At 44.9% G+C, this 21558-nt stretch overlaps 1 protein-coding gene across 2 annotated transcripts in view; it reads right to left on the bottom strand.

Annotated features, from left to right (window-relative positions):
- Positions 1 to 10486, bottom strand: part of nlgn1 (neuroligin 1) — a 729467-nt gene extending 718981 nt beyond the window's left edge. For both annotated transcript variants that reach the window (XM_038815189.1, XM_038815188.1), the window contains exon 1: positions 9951 to 10486. The gene's annotated coding sequence lies outside the window, so the exon portion shown is untranslated. The remainder of the gene's footprint in view (positions 1 to 9950) is intronic.
- Between the last annotated feature and the right edge of the window lie 11072 nt (positions 10487 to 21558).

Raw genomic sequence — 21558 nt, 5'->3', positions numbered from 1 at the left:
GAGGCGCTAAAGGCAGTAGTGCGGGGGGAGCTGATTTCAATTGGGGCCCACAGAGCCAAGGCAGACCGGGCAAAGATGGATAGATTGGTCAGGGAAATGGGTCGGATAGACGAAGAGCACGCGGAGTCCCCGGGGGAGGTTTTACTCAGGGAGAGGCAGAGACTACAGGCGGAACTGGGGGCATTATCCACGAGCAGGGCCGTGGAACAGCTTAGGAAGGCGAGGGGAGTGGTGTACGAGCATGGGGAAAAGGCTAGCAGACTGTTAGCGCAGCAACTCAGGAGGAGGGGGGCGGCCAGGGAAATAGGTAGAGTGAGGGACGATGGGGGGGCGCAAAGTGGAGGACCCGGCAGAATTGAATAGGGTATTCCGGGACGTCTATCGTAAGCTGTATACTTCGGAGCCGCCGGAAGAACCGGATGGGATGAAAAGGTTTCTGGACGGGTTAACATTCCCAACCGTTGGTGGGGGGCGAGTGGAAGAGCTGGGGGCCCCGATTAGAGTAGAGGAGGTAGTGGGGGGCCTTAAGGCTATGCAGTCGGGGAAGTCCCCGGGGCCGGATGGATACCCAGTAGAGTTTTATAGGAAGTTCTCTGAGCTGGTGGGCCCGGTCTTGGCGAGGGTTTTCAATGAGGCAAGGGACAGAGGGACCCTGCCGCCGACAATGTCACAAGCCACCATATCTCTGATATTGAAGCGGGGTAAAGACCCGGAGGCATGCGGGTCCTACAGGCCAATCTCCCTGATTAATGTAGACGCCAAGCTCCTGGCAAAGGTACTGGCGGGTAGAATGGAGGACTGTGTTCCGGAGGTGATTGGGGAGGATCAAACGGGGTTCGTGAAAGGTAGGCAGCTGGCGGCCAATCTGAGGAAATTAAAACGTCAGCAGCAGCAGCAAGCTGTGGGGGGTGGGGGTGTGAGTGCTTCATTGGGATGGTGTGGGAAGACTGGGTCGCGTGGGGTAATGTCTATTTAATTGTTATTGTATATTTTCTTTTTGCACTATGTTAATGTTCACTCTAGTTTGTTATTATAGTTACTACTGTTTTATTATGAAAGATTCTGCAAAACCTTAATAAACATACTTTTTTAAAAACTTGCACAGTCTTTGGACTGTAGGTGGAAACCGGAGCACCTAGAACCTACGAAGACACGGGGAGAATGTGCAGACTCCCCCCAGTGACCAAAGCTGGGAATAGAATCTGGGATCCTGGAGTTGTGAAGCAACTGTGCTAACCATTGTGCTGCCGCATTGCACAGGTTTGTTTCTCAGACTGGAGGAAAGTATGCAGTGGAGATCCCCAGCAATCAGTACTAGGAGCACCGCTTTTCTTGATTATTTATTAATGACTTTGACTTGGATATGCAGGACACAATTTCAAAATTTGCAGATGACAAACTTGGATGGGGATAGTGATAAACTTCAAGAGGATATGGTGAAATGGCGGGACATGTGGCAGATGAAATTGAATGCAATCTGATGTGAAGTGATGTGGGAAGTCGTGGAGAGGCAATATAAACTGAAGGAGACTCATTGTGGCTTCAGAGCAGGCAGATGCACAGTACTGACCTTCTCCCTATTTCAGCTTCAAGAGAAATGCAGGGAGCAGCAACACCATTCTACTTTGCTTATGTGGATCTCACACAAGCATTTCACACCATAAGCAGGACAGGTCTCCACTCGATACTATAGAAAATTGGTTGTCCTCCCAAGATTCACAGTCTCATATAGTCCTTCCATGATAGCATGCATTGCACCATTCAGTTTGATCGCTCAATCCCTGACAGTTTTAAGATCAAGAGTGGGGTGAAACAGTGCTGTGCCTTAATTCCTCATAAGAAGTCTTACCAGGTTAAAGTCCAACAGGTTTGTTTCAAATCACTAGCTTTCGGAGCACTGCTCCTTCCTCAGGTGAATAAAAATGTAGGTTCCAGAAACATATATATAGACAAAGTCAAAGATGCAATACGATACTCTGAATGTGAGCATTTGCAGGTGGGGTTCTCACGTGTAATGGTGATACCCATGTCGATGATCTGGCATGTCTTGCAGAGATTTCCATGGCAGGGTTGTGTGGTGTTGTGTCGCTGTTCTGAAGGCTGGGTAGTTTGCTGCAAACAATAGTTTGTTTGAGGTTGCGCGGTTATTTGAAGGCAAGTAGTGGGAGTGCGGGGATGACCTTGGCAAGATGTTCGTCTGTTTGTTGTACTCTGTCGGTTGTGTCCCTTGTTTGTCTTCTGAGAAGGTTGGTGCGTTTTTTTGCTGTGGCGCGTTGGAACTGTCGATCGATGAGTTGAGCGCCATATCCCGTTCGTATGAGGGCATCTTTCAGCGTCTGTAGATGTCTGTTACGCTCCTCCTCATCTGAGCAGATCCTGTGTATACGGAGGGCTTGTCCATTGGGGATGGCTTCTTTAATGTGTTTAGGGTGGAAGCTGGAGAAGTGGAGCATCGTGAGGTTATCCATGGGCTTGCGGTAAAGCGAAGTGCTGAGGTGACAGCACGGTAGCATGGTGGTTAGCATAAATGCTTCACAGCTCCAGGGTCCCAGGTTCGATTCCCGGCTGGGTCACTGTCTGTGCGGAGTCTGCACGTCCTCCCCGTGTGTGCGTGGGTTTCCTCCGGGTGCTCCGGTTTCCTCCCACAGTCCAAAGATGTGCAGATTAGGTGGATTGGCCATGCTAAATTGCCCGTAGTGTCCTAAAAAGTAAGGTGGGGGTTTGTTGGGTTACGGCTATAGGGTGGATACGTGGGTTTGAGTAGAGTGATCATGGCACGGCACAACATCGAGGGCCGAAGGGGGGTTTGTTGGGTTACGGGTATAGGGTGGATACGTGGGTTTGAGTAGAGTGATCATGGCTCGGCACAACATCGAGGGCTGAAGGGCCTGTTCTGTGCTGTACTGTTCTATGTTCTATGTGACCGTCATTGATCGAGATGAGTGTGTCCAAGAATGCAACCGATTTTGGAGAGTAGTCCATGGTGAGCCTGATGGTGGGATGGAACTTATTGATGCCATTGTGTAGTTGTTTCAGTGATTCTTTGCTGTGGGTCCAAATGAAAAAAATGTCATCGATGTATCTGGTGTGTAACGTCGGTTGAAGGCCCTGTGCGGTGAGGAGGTCTTGGTCGTTTTAGTGATTCTTCGCCTTGGGTCCAAGGGAAAACATTTTTTTTCGGGTCACAACCTGACAAGAGTACCCTTCGTTGTCCAGTACTTCCCCGGAGCAGAGAAACTACGACATCTTCTTTGCAGCCTTCATCACGTCATCGATGAAGACGAACATCTTGCCAAGGTCTTCCCCACACCCCCACTACCCACTTCAAACAAATACGCAACATCAAACAAACCATTGTTTGCAGCAAACTAGCCAGCCTTCAGAACAACGACACAATACCACACAACCTTGCCATGGCAATCTTTGCAAGACGTGCCAGACCATCGACATGTGTACCACCATCACACGTGAGAACACCACCCACCAGGTTCACGGTACATTCTTGTGTGACTCGGGCAAAGTTGTCTACCTCATACACTGCAGGAAAGGATATCTCGAAGCATGGTATATTGGCAAGGCCAAGCAGACGCTGCGATAATGGATGAACGGACATTGTGTGACATTCGCCAGGCAGGAATGTTCCCTTCCAATCGGGGAAGACTTCAGCAGTCAAGGGCATTCAGCCTCTGATCTCCGTGTAAGAGTTCTCCAGGACGCGCGACAACGCAGAATCGCCGAGCAGAAACTTATAGCCAAGTTCCGCAAACATGAGTACGGCCTCAACTAGGACCTTGGATTCATGTCACATTACAGTCACCCCGCATCATCTGGCCTGGGCATGCAAAATCCTACCAACTGGCCTGGTTTGAGACAATTCACACCTCTTTAACCTGGGATTACCCCTCTCTCTGGATGTATAAAGACTTAATTACTTGCAAATGCTCGCATTCAGAGTATCGTCTTGCATCTTTGACTTTGTCCATATATATGTTTCTGGAACCTACCTCTTCATTCACTTGAGGAAGGAGCTGTGCTCCGAAAGCTAGCGATTTGAAACGAACCTGTTGGACTTTAATGTGGTGTTGTAAGACTTCTTATTGCGTTCACCCCAGTCCAACGCCGGCATCTCCACATCATTGCCTTAATTCCTACTTTGTCCTCTTGACCTATACTCTTCCTGCTGATATGGAAGGAGTGCACCTCCACACATGATCAGACGGGAAATATCTCAACCTATCAAGACTGGAAACCAAGACTGAAATGTGGCATGTCCTGATCAGAGAATTTCTGTCTGCTGATGATAGTTACCCAGACAGAAAACCAGCTCCAAACACTCAAGAATTAGCTGTCCCATACACATGTCATATTTCCCCTCACCATCGAACTATAGTTATGGGAAAGCATGCTGTCATCAGGCTCAACAACACAATCAGCAAATTCCTCCGATCTAATTTGAGAAGCAACCTGCCTTTTTATGAAGCGCTCAACAGATGAATTGGAAAGGCAGCCACCATCTTTGTCCAACCAACAAAATGGGCAAGGAAAACAATGAACTGACCACAAGACCAAGATGCTTATCTACAAGGCCTGCATCCTCAGCACATTACTGTATGCAAAGCCTGGACAACTTAGACCTACCAAGGAAAAAGGCTCACTAACTTCCATCTGCAGTGCCTACACTGCATTTTCACCATCACATGGAAAGACAAAGTCACCAATGACATTGTCATATCAACGGAAAATATGCTGAACATGCGGGCACAAATCAAGCAAAGATGGCTTAGCTAGCTTGGACGTGCACTCAGGATGGAAGATAGCCACATCACGAGAATATGTTATACAAGGAATAGCCTATGCCAAGAGACCAGCAGGATAGCCAAAACGCGGTTCAAGGATGCTGTCAAAGGAGACATGAAAGTCCTCAATCTCAATTACAATAAGTGGGAAACTAGGTGACAATCGATACAAACGGTAATACCAACTGTGGCAGGAATTCATCATCCTGACGACATATGGTTTTTGGGACCTCTAAAGCACACACCACCCTGTAAACAAGACATCCAGCAGATATCATCCTGCACCACTGGCAAGGGGCAACTTGTATGTTGTTCTTATGACAGACTTTGCTTTTCCAGAATTGGCTTCTTCAGCCAACGAAAGAAGTTCAGCATATTATCTCCCCTGACCTCACTAAAGGCTGAACTTCCATCATCTAGTTGCATTTAAGTCATTATCTCACCAAGAAAACAACATGGATGAAATCTAGTCCTTAATTAAACATATTTCAATGAGTTTGACCTTAATGTCAATGAAATAAAATCCTTAGCACCCACCATAACGTTACTGTGACAAAATTGCTTATAGGGCCCCTCATATTTTAAATATTTGAACCATGAGGGTTCATTTTCCATTCACACTAACCAAGAAAATGCCTGTGTTTGTCTGTGATCAGAAGTCCACGAACAAAATTTCCTGATGTAAAATAGCATGATTCCACTATTTTTGTCACAGGTGATTAACTAAGGAGAAAAACAAGCATACTCACACAAGAGGTATTTCTAGGACCACTGTCTTTGTTCCTTTATTAAATGCAGTAGGTTGCAAATAAACATAACTGCATATCATAGTATCCCTACAGTGCAGAAGGAAGCCATTTGGCCCATCGATTCTGCACCGACCCTCTGAAAGCACACCCTACCTAGGCCCATGCACCCATCCCATCCCCATAACCCAGTAACCCCACCTAGCCTTTGGACACTAAGGGGCAATTTAGCATGGCCAATCCACCTAACCTGCATATATTTGGACCGTGGGGAGAAAACAGAGCATCTGGAGGAAACCCATGCACAAAAGGGAGAATCTGCAAACTCCACAACGACAGACACCGAAGGCCGGAACTGAATTCGAGTCCCTGGTGCTGTGAGGCAGCAGTGCTAACTACTGTGCCACCATGCCACCCTTATACAGCCAGTGACTATGTGTATTGGCTATACTGGTGCCATTTATCAACTCATTAATCAGATAAAAATGTGGCAATAATTGTAACAAAAGACCAATGTAGAATTTATTTTAAAGTCATGGATTTACAAATCATTGGTACAATAACTATTACGTCCAAATTAAGAAGCAATTCCATATAATTTTGCCATGGTTATTTTAGGTTGGAGGATGTGTTCAAAACTGAGTGCAGTATTTTGATGTGAAATTTTGAGAAGGTTGCACTTACATTTTCAAATTATGGCATTAACATATTTAGTAATGTCTTATGTAATAAAATATAAAGTGTTGAATACACTTGGCAATATTCTTTGTTGTGGTCTGTCGTATGATTTGTGGCATTTTAAACTTCTACTTTTTAAAAATTCTGTCAAAAACATATTCTTGTATCAGCACTGCCACCTATAGATCATTTGAAATGGTTTGCAAGATTTTGGTTTTCCCTATTTTGCTGACACCTTCCTTTGTGAATTGATGGGGTTAAATCAGAATAAATTTACGCCATTAAACAGCAAAATTGTCAGTGATTCTTCTATTTTCTAGCATGAATCTATCATAATGCCTTTTAATGATGGTATGGATTTTGGTAGCAGATGTTGAAGGTAATGTATGATTCTACAATATTATATTTGAGAACAAGAAAATATTTCAAGATCACAATTTTTACTTTGTTATAACTGACCTATCAAGAGTGCAAATTGTTTAACTGGAAATTTACAATGCACATTCCTCTGACCATGAAAGCAAAATGACTGGTGGTTGGTTGCTATTCGGGTAGCATGGTATCACAGTTGCTTCACAGCTCCAGGGTCCCAGGTTCGATTCCCAGCTTGGTTCACTGTCTGTGCAGAGTCTGCAAGTTCTCCCGTGCGTGCCTGGGTTTCCTCCAGGTGCTCCGGTTTCCTCTCACAGTCCAAAGATGTGCAGTTAGGTGGATTGGCCATTCTAAATTACCCTTAGTATCCAAAAAAAAGGTTAGGTGGGGTTACTGGGTTAAGGGAATAGGGTGGAGGGTGCTCTTTCCAAGGGCCGGTGCAGGCTCAATAGGACGAATGGCCTCCTTCTGCACTGTAAATTCTATGATTCGTTTCTCTGTGGTCAACTCACTAAGAAGCTCCTTAAATGCACACCTTTATCCTTGGCCATTGTCTATCATTCTTTGTCATTTGCACTCAGTCCATTGTCATTTTATTCCTTGCCCACTACCAGAAATACCTCATCATTGTTCTATAACAAAGCCCATTTCACTTGAATTCTCTGTGTCCATTAGCTTGTACATTTTGGCGGCTATTCCAGATAGGAGCATGTCATTTCTATTTCCAGTTTTGTTCTTTTTAAATTAAAAAAATTGTTTTTCGTCATCCATTCTAGACCCCTCACTCCTGACTATCATCTTTCCTCCTTACATTTCCCCTATTGGTGATTCTGCCCTCCTAGATCTCTACCCGGAACCCTTCACACTCCTTGATCTTCCTACACTCTTGCCACTCACTCACCAGGCTCAACTCTCTCTGAAATAAGTCTGAAAATTGCCTCCAATCTTGGCATCCTCCAAGTGCCCATCACGACACTTCCTGATGCTTTCTTACGACCAGTACCTAAAGCCCATCCTATTCTCCACAATAACTTTGCCATCTAGTCTGTCCAGGAGGGTCTAACCTTGCCAATCTCATTCAAAACTCCAACTGTCTAGCCTATCATGCCCTCTCCGTATTCATCTTGCCCATGAGACTCACTTGTTGCTCCCTGGTCCCTAATTCCTACTTAACTCATGATCACGCAACTTCCCTCCCTGACACCCACCTTAACTGATATTGTTTGTGGTCTCTCTCCTTAGGTACCATCTCCTGCAAGTCTGTCATTGATACTCCTCACACCTTTTTCCAGCTGCATAACATCACCTGTCTGCAATCCAGTTTTAGTTCATCACCTCATTATGAGAGGTATGGACAGGGTGGATAGCAACAAGCTTTTTCCAAGATTGGGGGTGTCAATTACAAGGGGTCACGATTTCAACGTGAGGGGGGAAAGTTTAAGGGAGATGTACGTGGAAAGTTTTTTACGCAGAGGGTGGTGGATGCCTGGAAAGCTTTGCCAGAGGAGGTGGTAAAGGCGGGCATGATAGCATCATTTAAGATGCATTGAGACAGATATATGAACGGGCAGGGAACAGAGGAAAGTAGACCTTGGAAAATAGGAGACAGGTTTAGATAAAGGATCTGGATCGGCGCAGGCTGGGAGGACCAAGGGCCTGTTCCTGTGCTGTAATTTTCTTTGTTCTTTGTTCATCCTTGCTATTATTTGACTATTCCAAAACACTCTTCATCAGCCTTATTTTCTTTTATATACTTCAGGTCATGCAAATTCTGCTGCTCCTCCAACTCACACCAAGTCCCATTCAAACATCACCCCTGTGTTCCATCGTCCTTTTCAAATCCCTTCAGGGTTTCCCCCTCCCCATTCCTCCGAATTTAGCGTCTGGGCATCCCCGATTTGAATATCTGCACCATTGGAAGCTGTACCTTTAGCTGCCAAGGCCTCAAACTCAAGAATTCCCTAAAATTCTATCCTCTCTATTCCTCCGCTGAGGTCCATAGCATCCCGACAGTGCAGAAGGAGGTAATTCGGCTAATCGGGTCTGCACCAACCCTCCGAAAGAGAACTCTTCCTCGGCCCACTCCTCCACCCTATCACCGTAACCCTGCTGCTCCGTTATAAAACGGTCTCTTTTTCAATGCTTTCGATCATCAGCCCCAATATCCATGATGTTTGATAAGGATCACGTGAAGTGCCTTCGAGCTTTTTCGAACCTTAAAAAGGTGCCGAATAAATCACGTTGTGGCAGTTTTTGAAGATTACGCAAGGGCCAACTCGAAAGTAGTTTAATTGCGGTAGTTTGAAAATCTCCCGTTGAACAATTGTTTTTTAAAAGCTGAATTAGTTGTACACATCCTCGCCGATATGCAATTATTCGAAAAATCTACAGGCGAACTTCAGGGAGTGACCGCTAATCTACGCGCGAAAACTTAATCTTAAAGCAACCGTCTGTCTACATGCTCCGAATTTACTCATAAAAATATGGTCAGTTAATTAGGGTCTCGTGCTTTGCGAAAGCAATTAGCCGCATGATTACAAAGTTCATCCTCACATAACTACCAGGACCAGCAATTAACTCATTGATATCTGCATCTCAAGGAAGAATTACTCCAGTAAAATAATTAGGCATTTTGTGAAAGGCATTTTCGTACGATAAACGTCCCCACATTTTTGCATGCGTTATTGCAACGTCCGCTGATATTTCCGTAGTGGCACAATACCAGTAGTATGTCTGGCAGCGCCAGCGTTAAACCACGATCAGCGAGGAAGTGAAGTGAAAAGAAATGCAAAAGGTGAGAAAAACAAAAAAAAAAGCGAAACACTTGAATACAGAAGCGACATAGTACGAAGACACATACACGATGTACATACAGGCACATACCAGACCGAAGTTGCAATCGTGCACCTGACTGATCCATTCTGACCTTACTATTAAAAATCAATTTCGATTCTCAAGTCTCAATAGTGGCTTTGAACACAGTTTCTGATAAATATTCCCAAACTATATTGGCATCCTCCCTTACAACATCAGGGAATTTTCCAGGAGAAAGTTCCCGACGGAATATGTATTTATATTGTGCATCAATCGACGGTAATTAGCTATTTGGAAACAGTGGCTGCTTTTTCACGTCTTTTTTTAAAATGAAAATTGCACCATTTTCATCAGACGCCTTATAGTGTTCCATCCAAGGATCAATGAACTGTTGGGGCTAATTGAAATGGGCAAGTGAAAACCTGTAATCCGTGACACTGGAGATTTTCGGTCAACGGTGCTTACCATAAACAAAGTTTTCTATTTTCCTCGAGCACTGAAACAATTTGATATGTTTTTTAAATTAACTAACCAAGACACTCACCTTTCAATTCTTTCTCCTGGCCCTTAGCGCTCCTCTGCCCATGCGTTAATTAGTTCCTCTCTCAAAATATTGACGCGTATTCCAATAAAATCCACAGAAATCCAGAAACAATATCCTATTGTTGAAACAAAGGTTTTGGATGTTGCTTCTTCCGTTCCCAGTTTACGTGCATCCCACATCAATCGACATCGGAAAGCCTTAAGAAATCCAATGGCGGACTAGAGCTATTCGATTCTGCTTTTTCAATCTGGCCCGTAAATTCATTCCTTCCTCGGTATTGCTTCCATTTTCAGATATATTTATTGTAGATCCTAAGTCGTTTGCAAATGCAGACAAGGAAATTGTAATATCCTCGCGTACGTATATTCAAAAATACCCCCGAAAGTAAAGGATGCCTTCATCAAAAAATGTACAGTTATGTTACTGTAGCTGCACCATTTTCTCAACTGAATATTGTATACCCCAACCAAGCGCTGCAAATTATGCACCTAGCTGAGTTGAATACATCTCAGATCCGATTTGAGTGGATGCACGAACATTGGGAACACATCAAGGTACTCCGCCAACGTCAGAGCAGACGTCAGCGTCAGATACGTCGCTAAAAAATCTTTTTATAGATAATTCCAGCATGATTCAGGTTATAACTAAATACCTTTCTTAGTAACTTTTATTTATTCGACAATTCAGCTTATCTAATGGCACATTACCATTGAACTTGACTTCTCTTAAAAAGTTAATTTCAAGTCAACGGAATGGCAAACCAACTAATGTAACAGAAATGCCGTTTTCTGAGACTTCTCCAGGACAAACTGGTGTGGGTTGGAAAAGACAGCTTCACTCTTAAGAGCCTGGCACTCATTAACATAGAGGCAACGCTGAAAATAAATGGGGAGATGGTGTGGCGGGAGTATGAACACAATTTATGGAACATTACTAAATCCAGCTTCCAGTAAGACAGTCATCAGTGACATAAGGAGGTACTATCTTTATGCATGAATATAAGAAACATTTATAATACAATGCCTGATCTCCGGCCACGTTTAGAATTGAATCAAAAAGGAGTAAGGTGGCTGACTCTATCGAGTAAACAGAACAATAGCATAAGAGTATATCATAGAAGGATATTGAAATTGGGGTTCTGCTGCATACATTAGAGGCACACACAACACCACAGAAATACATTCCGTAGAATGTTAAAATAAGTACCCAATAGGTACTTACGAATATTCTTTAATGGTATCCGAAACACAAGAACTCCATTCTACAGTGTTCCAGACTGCCACGGCAAATTAAGGAAATTTACAAACATGTGAACATTTAGCATACTGATAATACATTTGAAATGGCCATGTGGTTTCGTGCCTGACCAGCAGACATAATGGATGTTTGCTTCAAGACCCGATGCATCCGGAAAGCTACATAAAGCAGCAAGCTCTTCCTTCGAATTTTCAATGGTTAATGATCCTGACAACACAAAATGCTAGTGTCACAGCTTCCATGACAAACACTACAGTGTGATCAAGTTCAACGTAATATGTGATTTAACACCACTAATTCCCAGGTATATAATTCCAAAAAAAAGCATTGAGTATAAAAATTGACAAGTCATGTTGCAGCTGTATAGAATCTTAGTTAGGCCACATTTGGAGTATAGTGTTCAATTCTGGTCGCCACACCACCAGAAGGATGTGGAGGCTTTAGAGAGGGTGCAGAAGAGATTCATCAGGATGCTGCCTGGTATGGAAGGCATTAGCTATGAGGAGAGGTTGAATAAACGTGCTTTTGTTCTCACTGGAATGAAGAAGGTTGAGGGGCGGCCTGATAGAGGTCTACAAAACTATGTAGACAGAGTGGATACTCAGAGGCTTTTTCACAGGGTAGAGGGGTCAATTACTAGGGGGCATACGTTTAAGGTGTGAGGGGCAAGGTTTAGAGGAGATGTGCGAGGCAAGTTTTTTTACACAGAGGGTAGTGGGTGCCTGGAACTCGCTGCCGGAGGAGGTGGTGGAAGCAGGGACGATGGTGACATTTAAGGGGCATCTTGACAAATACATGAATAGGATGGGAATAGAGGGATACGGACCCGGAAGTATTGAAGATTTTAGTTTAGACGGGCAGCATGGTCGGCGCAGGCTTGGAGGGCCGAAGGGTCTGTTTTTGTGCTGTACTTTTCTTTGTTCTTTCTTCTTCTTTGTTCTTTGTTTTAGTATATAAGGGAAAAACAGAATGTCGTGGATAGACAGAAACCTCAATTAAGGACAAATGGAAATGCATACTCGGAGCCAGCAAGATAAATACAATCACAGACTTAATAAACATGATTCTACATGGATTGACAAGGCAATCTGCAATGAAATAAACAATTCCAAATTTCTGGGGAGAAACGTCCACTTAGATTGTTGAAGGAAATATGATGAGTAACAAAAATGTAAAAAAGAACCTGGAATTAAGCATCACTGCAGATCACTTATGCAATATCTAGAACGATTTTCTAGTATTATAATGAATCTGTATCAGAAGGGGGAGGAACCTTAAAAGGATGCTAATGCATAACAGTATCCGATATATACTAAATTATATTCTTTATTCATTATAACATGCCATCTCAATAGGGATACTTCAGAGTTACAGATACAAACAACATCGATTATAAGAAGGCTCTAAACTGATTTAAACATCTGAAAACAAGCTTGTACCTACCTCAGGGCAAGCAGGTGAGCGAACATGGTTTGAAATGCTGAATACACTGAATTAGAAACAAAGTTGTCAGATACACAATGACATAACAATAAAGACCCATTAATGTATATTGATAGCTTGAAAATAACTGAATACATCGATGAAATTTGGTAATTAGTTGCGTAATAATTTTAAAAACAGCCAACGTCGTTTTAGAAGAGAAGGTCCTGAGTGACTGGCTTTTTTTGAGAAAGTAACATCTGAAGTGAACTATCACAAAATCACAACATTTTCAAGAAACTTTTGAAAACTTCCTCATGAAAAGTAGTTGCAGAAATTAAAAGTTTTGGGAATTCTCAAACCAAAATGTGTTAATGGGCATGGAACTAGTTGAAAGAAGGAAAAAAATAGTTGTCTGGTATGGCGTCAATGTCGGGGGAACAGGGTAATGGAGTATCCCAAAAATTGGCCTGGAACCTCGACTGGATGGATTAAGCTAGTGAATCAGGGAAGGTAACCAGAAGCATGCAAAAATAGTTAGATGAAACCCGTGAATAGATGCAGCAGATTAAATTTATTACATACACGTATGGGGTACTGCGTACAGGTTGAAAGGATGGGCAGAATGTATATATTATATCTGTTATAATAGTGAAATTCAAAGACATTTGGGGTGACATATCTGAAACAATACATAAAAATAACGACAGATTTGCATTTATATAGCCAGCCTGTAGTGACATCAAGACTTTTCAAAGTTATTTACAATCAATAAAAAATGTAGTCAAATGAAATTTAGGTACCAAGACTTGGCAATATTGTGAGTTCATCCACTATACAAGGTTAACTGTCTACGGGCTCTTAGGTGGAATCAGTATTAGTCTGGTCGAGGGATCACAAGGCACGCCATGCATTCTGCGACAATTGCTTCACAAAATACATTCGGGTCTCATTTGTCGCTTCTCAAATAAGAACGATCATGATCTCCTGTTTGCTAACATCAATTCAATTTACTAATTCCATTTTATCTCACAATCCTTAATCTACCACAACAGTGAGTATACTTCAAAAAGGTATCTTACTGGCAGTAGAGCACTTTGGAATTGCGAAAGTTAATAAATAAATACAAGCATTATACCCCAAGTTGTCAGAACTGATTTGATCATTAATAATGTTTGGGACAAGGGTTTCTGTAATTATTTGCTGAGAATATGTATTCTTCGGAGCGTTAACACTAGAGTTAAGTTGTCAGGATAACAGAGGTAATTTTAGATATTTGTATTGTTAAATATTAGAAATAAGGCATAATTTTAAGTGGGTTTAATTTATTGTAAGGAGTTAGATCAATGCTAGACAAAGGCATTTGTGGGAGGTTGGTCAGCCCAAACTGTGCTTCTATTGTGCTTCGAGAGGGTAAGGGCGTGAAAAGTGAACAAGCTGAGAGAAATAAAATTTGCTTGTCAACAAGGAGCACCTTTAGTGTTGGAAGGGTTTTTTTGATAAATTCATAGCAATTGGCTTTAGGAGGTCAGAGATGGAACATCTCTCTCAGTTACACTAGAAGAAAGGCCATACAATGGAGTAATGGTTAAGAAAACAAGTGAAGGAAACTTAAGGAACAGCTAGTTAAGGAAATTAGAGAAATAAAGAGAAGTTTTCAATAAGTCTGAAGTTAAAGGTACAAAGTTGAAATGGAACAGTATGTTGGGGAATCAACCAGGGAGGGGGCTACTCTCGGTTTGGTGAGTAGTGACCATAGTATGGTAGAATTCAAGATTAAGTTTGGGGACGAGAAAGTAGAGTCCCATACCAGTGTTCTGGAACTAAACAAAGGAAATTACATAGGTTTGAGGACAGATTTGGCCCGTATAAACTGGGCAGGAAGGCTCAAAAGTTAGGACAGCTGACGAGCAGTGGCAGTTGTTTAAGGAGATACTCAATTCCTCACAACTAAAATATATTCCAGTGAGGAAGAAAGATGGGAAGGGGGTAAAAAACATCCATGGCTAAACAAGGAGTTGAAGGACATTATAAAGACAAAATCTAAGTTATATCATATTGCAAAGGCCGGTGGCAGGCTGGAAGATTGGGAAACATTCAAACCGAAACAAAGGGATGCTATAAAAAGAGCTAAGGTAAATTACAAAAACAAACTAGCACAGAATGTAAAAAAGGATAGAAAAGCTGCTCCAGGTACATAAAAGGGAAGAGAGGAGCTAAGGTGAATGTTTGCCCCTTGGAAGATGAAACTGGTGAGTTAATAGTGGGGAACACATAAATGGCAGAGATGCTAAATCAATACTTTGCCTCAGTTTTCACAGTGGAGGTCAGTAGTACCATTCCTATAGGAATGGGCAATTCAAAGGTAATAGAAAGGATGGAACTTGGAACAATCAGCATCAATAGGGAAAGGGTACTCAACAAACTCTTGGGATTGGGGCAGATAAATCCCCAGGGTCTGATGGCCTACATCTTAGGGTGTTGAAGGAAGTGGCAACGAAGACAGTGCATCAATTGGTTATAATCCCAAATTCCCTGGACATGGGAAAGGTTCCAGTGGATTGGAAACATGGTAACATAACACCCTTATTCAAAAAGGGAGGGAGGGCAAATATGGTAAATTGCAGACAAGTTAGCTTAACATCAGTTAGTTGTTGGAAAATTATTAGAATCATTTATCAAGGACATAATATCAGGACATTTGGAAAGCCAAAGCACTATCCATCAGAGTCAGCATGGTTTTATGAAGGGCAAATCATGTTTGACTAATTTTGATTTCTTTGAAGATGTAACAAGCAAAATGGATAATGGGGATTGTCATAATATCCAATCATGTATATAATGAGATGCAGACAGGCAGTGATTGACACATAGGATGACCAGTAAGTATACAACACAGTACAGCCAATCACCAGACAGAACACTACCACTATAAAGCCAGAGGGCACTAGGTTTCCCGTTCTCTCGGGACCCAGCTATTGAGACAGTCAGAGTCCACGAGCTAGCAAGTGCAAACACCATGCGGTATGTATGTATGTATAGTGTGTATGGTCAGGCTACTACAAGGTCACCAGTCAGATCAGTATAGTGTCGACCCACAGCTGAATATGTATGGCAGTTCTATAGTTGAATAAAACAGTGTTGGATCTTCTCCAGTGTTAGACGTCTGTTTCTAACTTCCCTGCATCGAGTGCAGTCCACATCGAACCAACCTGCCTAACACATCACAGTACCAGAATTATAATGATATTGACGGATCTGCCTCGAGTGAATCAGCATTGACCAGCAAGCAGCCATCCAGCGAAATGGAAAACATCCAGCCTCCTCCGCAACTCCGCATCTCCGGAAACCTCGGCGCCAATGGAAAATCTTCAAGCAAAAGTTCCTCTTGTACATTGAGGCCTCTGACCTCGAAGCAGCATCAGATGCTAGGAAGATCGTGCTATTTCTCTCCACTGCGGGGGATCACGCCGTCCATATCTACAACTCCCTTACATTCACCGACGGCGAAGACAAAACGAAATTCAAAACAGTCCTGCTGAAGTTCAACAGTCACTGCGACATTGAGGTGAATGAGAGCTTTGAACGGTACATCTTCCAGCAGAGGCTTCAGGGTAAGGATTAACCTTTTCACTCCTTCTTGACCCATCTCCGCATCCTAGCGCAGTCATGTAACTATGACTCAACGGCTGATTCCATGATCCGGGATCAGATCGTTTTCGGGGTCCACTCCGACTCCCTGCAGCAGCAGCTCCTTAAAATCAAACAGTTGACCCTCTCTGTCGCTATTGAGACGAGTGTTGTCCATGAGCATGCGAAGAATCGTTACTCCCACATCAGGGTGGCAGGAACTGCAAAGCTGGCCTCCCACGAGGCGGAAAGGGTGCAGGCCATCGCACAGATGCAGGGCCTGAGCATCGACGAGAGTTGCCATTTTGCGTGCTTTTCCTGGATCCCTGCGCATGCGCGCCATGACCGAGTGGACGACGTGACCGACAACCCAACTGCACAGGTGCATACGTCGACCGACCGCACTGCGCATGCGCGATGGCGCACGGAACACGCTGACGTCAGCGTCATGACATGTCCGAATTGTGGCTCCGCCCACTTAAAGCGGCAATGTCCGGCAAAAGGACGCCGATGTCTCCAGTGTGGCAAGCGTGGCCACCACGCAGCCCTTTGCAGATCTGCTCCACCGCGCAGCAGCCAGCGATCCTAGCTGCGGCGCAGAAGTGTCCGCTCAGTACAGCAAGGCATGCCAGATTCCGATCCCGAAAGCCCAACGGACCCTGATGCTGACTGCCTCAAGTCTCCATATTGCATGCGCATCATAACCACACATGAGCTGGCCTCAACCATACCTGCGCAACGCCTCGCGATCCTCAGTGCGGATCCAGATGACGAGTGGTGTGCTGTCCTCAGAGTTAACAAGGCTCGCATCCGATTTAAACTGGACACTGGCGCATCTTCGAACCTCATCTCACAATCCGACCTTGACACATCTAGGCCCGACCAAGCATTCTTCCACCGGCTTGCCAGCTCCTTGACTACAATGGCAATGCCATAGCTGCCAGTGGCTCGTGTCAACTAGGGGTATCCAACAAGGCGATCAAGGCAACATTACGGTTTGAAATCATCAGGCCTGACAGGGCGTCCCTGCTCGGTGCTCACGCCTGCAATCTCCTGAACCTGGTTCAGCGAGTCCACACCATGTCATTGTCACCGACGACGGCCTCGCCCGATGGAAATTTGCAAACTGACATAGACGACATTATCACGCAGTACCACAGCGTATTCGATGGAATGGGCACGCTCCCGTACCGATATAAAATCCTGCTCAAGACGAACGCCACCCCTGTAATTCATGCACCACGCCGGGTGCCGGCACCCCTCAAGGATCGTCTGAAAAAACAACTACAGGACCTCCAAGACCAGGACATCTCTCGAAGGTTACAGAGCCAACAGACTGGGTCAGCTCCATGGTCTGCGTAAAGAAGCCATCAGGGGAGCTCTGCATTTGCATTGATCCTAAGGATCTAAACCGCAACATCATGCGGGAGCATTACCCAATCCTGAAATGTGAAGAGTTGACCAGTGAGATGGCTCATGCCAAATTCTTCACTAAGCTGGACGCCGCCCAGGGCTTTTGGCAAATACAGCTGGACGTGTCCATTCGCAAGCTGTGCACGTTCAACACCCCATTCGGTCGCTACTGCTACAACCGCATGCCTTTCGGCATCATATCTGCCTCCGAAGTGTTTCACCGCATCACGGAGCAGATAATGGAGGGCATCGAGGGGGTGCGAGTATACGTGGACGACGTGATTATCTGGTCCACAACGCCCCAGGAACACATCGCTTGCCTCAAGCAGGTCTTCCAGCAAATTCATGAACATGGTCTCCAGCTCAACAGGGCCAAGTGCTCCTTTGGTCAATCGGATATTAAGTTTCTAGGTGACCACATCTCGCAGCAGGGTGTGCGCCAAGACGCTGACAAGGTCTTGGCGATCAACACCATGAAGACACCGGAGGACAAGAAGGCGGTCCTCCGCTTCCTCAGGATGGTCAACTTTCTCGGGAAATTCATTCCCAATATGGCATCCCACACCACGGCCCTCCGCTATCTCGTCAAGAAGTCAACGGAATTCCAGTGGCTGCCCACACATGAAGCGGAATGGCGTGAGCTGAAGGCAAAGCTCACCACAGCCCCAGTTCTAGCGTTCTTCGACCCAACCAAGGAAATCAAGATATCAACTGATGCAAGCCAGGACGGCATTGGGGCGGTGCTCCTCCAGCGAGATGTCTCCTCATCCTGGGCTCCAGTGGCATATGCCTCCAGGGCCATGACACCCACTGAGCAACGGTATGCCCAGATCGAAAAGGAGTGTCTGGGTCTCCTGACAGGAATAGTCAAGTTTCATGACTACGTTTACGGCCTGCTGAAATTCACGGTGGAAACGGACCACAGGCCTCTAGTCCACATAATCCAGAAGGATTTAAATGACATGACACCTCGGTTACAGCAAATTCTTCTTCGACTCCACCGCTATGACTTCAAACTTGTCTACACGCCAGGCAAAGAGCTGATCATTGCAGATGCCCTATCCCGGTCCATCACCACACCGTGTGAACAAGGTGACTTCATCTGCCACATAGAGGCGCAAGTCCAGTTGTGTGCCACCAACCTCCCAGCCTCTGACGAACAGGTGGTCCAAATGTGTGAGGAAACGGCCAAGGATCCTCTACTGCAGCATGTGATGCAGCACCTTACCCATGGCTGGCAGAAGGGACAATGTCCCCAATTCTTTAATGTGAAAGACGAGCTGGCGGTTGTGGAGGGAATCCTTCTGAAACTCGACAGGATCGTTATTCCTCAGAGCATGCAAGCTATGGTGCTGGGTCAACTCCATGAGGGTCAACTTGGAGTCGCGAAATGCCGACGCAGAGCTCGGGAGGCGGTTTATTAGCCGGGCATTAACCAAGACATTGCCAACACGGTCCTCAACTGCCCCACCTGTCAGAAGTTTCAACCGGCTCAACCCAAGGAAACCTGCAACAGCACGAGATCGTGACCTCCCGTGGTCCAAAGTAGGTGTAGACCTTTTCCACACCAAGGGGCGTGACTACGTACTCCTGGTCGACTACTTCTCCAGTTACCCAGAAGTGGTGAAACTGTCCAACCTCACGTCGAAGGCAGTCATCAAAGCCTGCAAAGAAACGTTCGCCAGGCATGGGATACCGCTCACGGTAATGAGCGACAACGGTCCATGCTTTTACAGCCAGGAATGGTCTGATTTTGCACAGTCCTCCAACTTCCGTCACATTACCTCCAGTCCCCACTACCCGCAATCAAATGGGAAGGCCGAGAAAGGGGTCCATATTGTCAAGCGGTTGCTGTGGAAAGCTGCATACAGGGCAACACCATTGTCCACTGGGTTGTCTCCAGCGCAGATGCTCATGAATCGCACTCTGAGGACCACAGTTCCAGCCATCCATGTTCCAGACCTTGACCACCTCACGGTTTTACAAAAAATGCAGCAGTCCCGAGCCCAATAGAAGGCCACATATGATGCTCATGCCACAGATCTACCCGAGCTGGCACCAGATGATCATGTTTGCGTCCAGTTCCTGAGGGCGGGTGGTCAGCCACATCTGTTGTCAAACATGTTGCCCCAAGGTCTTTCCTTGTCCGCATGGCTGATGGCTCCCTGCTACGGCGCAACAGACGAGTATTGCGAAGAGTTCCACGCCCACCACCTGACTGCAGTGCTCTGCGGGCCATCATACTTTCTCCGGACGTACCCTGCCACAAGGCCACCGATCTGCCAGTGATCCTGCCAGCCCACGTGACCACCGCAATGGCAGAGATCCCACCTATCTACGTGCAGGCGGCTCCTGATCCACCTCTGCGGCAATCGACAAGAATTCATCGCCCACCACAAAGACTGAATCTGTAGACTGAACGTTTGTAAATTTTGTGACTGAATTCATCGATTTAACCTTTGTAAATATTGCTTTGTTTGCCATGTATCTGCACTATCGACACCTTCCCATGTATATACGTTTGTTCAAGCACCGTTTGTATATAGTCAGACACACATATATATATATATATATATATACGTATACATAACTCAGTATTTATTTAACTAAAAAAAAGGGAGATGTCATAATATCCACTCATGTATATAATGAGATGCAGACAGGCAGTGATTGACACATAGGATGACCAGTAAGCATACAACACAGTACAGCCAATCACCAGACAGGACACTACCACTATAAAGCCAGAGGGCACTAGGTTTCCCACTCTCTCGGGACCCAGCTACTGAGACAGTCAGAGTCCACGAGCTAGCAAGTGTAAACACCATGCGGTAGCTGGTAAGTCTGGTCAGGCTACTACAAGGTCACCAGTCAGATCAGTATAGTGTTGACCCACAGCTGATTATGTATAGCAGTTCTGTAGTTGAATAAAACAGTGTTGGATCTTCTCCAGTGTTAGATGCCTGTTTCTAACTTCCCTGCATCGAGTGCAGTCCACATCGAACCAACCTGCCTAACACATCAGGGATCCTGCAGATGTAGTATATCTGGACTTCCGGAAGGCATTTGATAAGATGCCACACAGAAGGTTAATTCACAAGGTGAAATCACATGGGATTCGGGGTCTTATTTGCTTGAATAGAAGACTGGCTGATGGGCAGGAGATAGAGTCGGGATAAATGGGTCTTTTATTGGATGGCATGATGTTACTAGTGGGGTGCCACAGGGTTCAATCCTTGGGCCCCAGCTATTTACAATCCATATTAATGGCTTGGATACAGGGGTAGAAGGTTCTGCAGCCAAATTCACAGGTGACACAAAAATAGGTAGGACAGTAAGTTGCAATGAGGAAATAAGAACCTTACAAATAGATACAGATAGGTTAGGAGAATGGGCCAAAACGTGGCAGATGGAGTTTAACATGAATAAGTGTGAGATCATGCATTTGGTCAAAAACATGGAAAGGCAAATTATTTAATTGGAGACTTTGGGGTACTTCAATGCAGAGGGATCTGGGTGTCCTCCTGCATGAGTCACAGGTGCAGCAGAAAATAAGGGAAGCAAATGGAATGTTGCCATTTATAGCAAAAGGAATTGAGTATAAAGGTAAGGAAGTGTTGTTGCAACTATACAAGGCATTGGTAAGACCACATCTGGAGTATTGTGTCCAGTTTTGAAAATGAAAATGAAAAATGAAAATCGCTTTATTGTCACGAGTAGGCTTCAATGAAGTTACTGTGAAAAGCCCCTAGTCGCCACGTTCCGGCACCTGTCCAGGGAGGCTGGTACGGGAATCGAACCGTGCTGCTGGCCTGCTTGGTCTGCTTTAAAAGCCAGTGATTTAGCCCAGTGAGCTAAACCAGCCCCTGAAAATTGAAATCTCATC

Source organism: Scyliorhinus canicula, chromosome 13 (assembly GCF_902713615.1).
Source record: "Scyliorhinus canicula chromosome 13, sScyCan1.1, whole genome shotgun sequence".
Classification (NCBI taxonomy): domain Eukaryota; kingdom Metazoa; phylum Chordata; class Chondrichthyes; order Carcharhiniformes; family Scyliorhinidae; genus Scyliorhinus; species Scyliorhinus canicula.
Note: the sequence above shows the minus strand (reverse complement) of the source record. Positions and strands in the feature narration are given on the sequence as shown.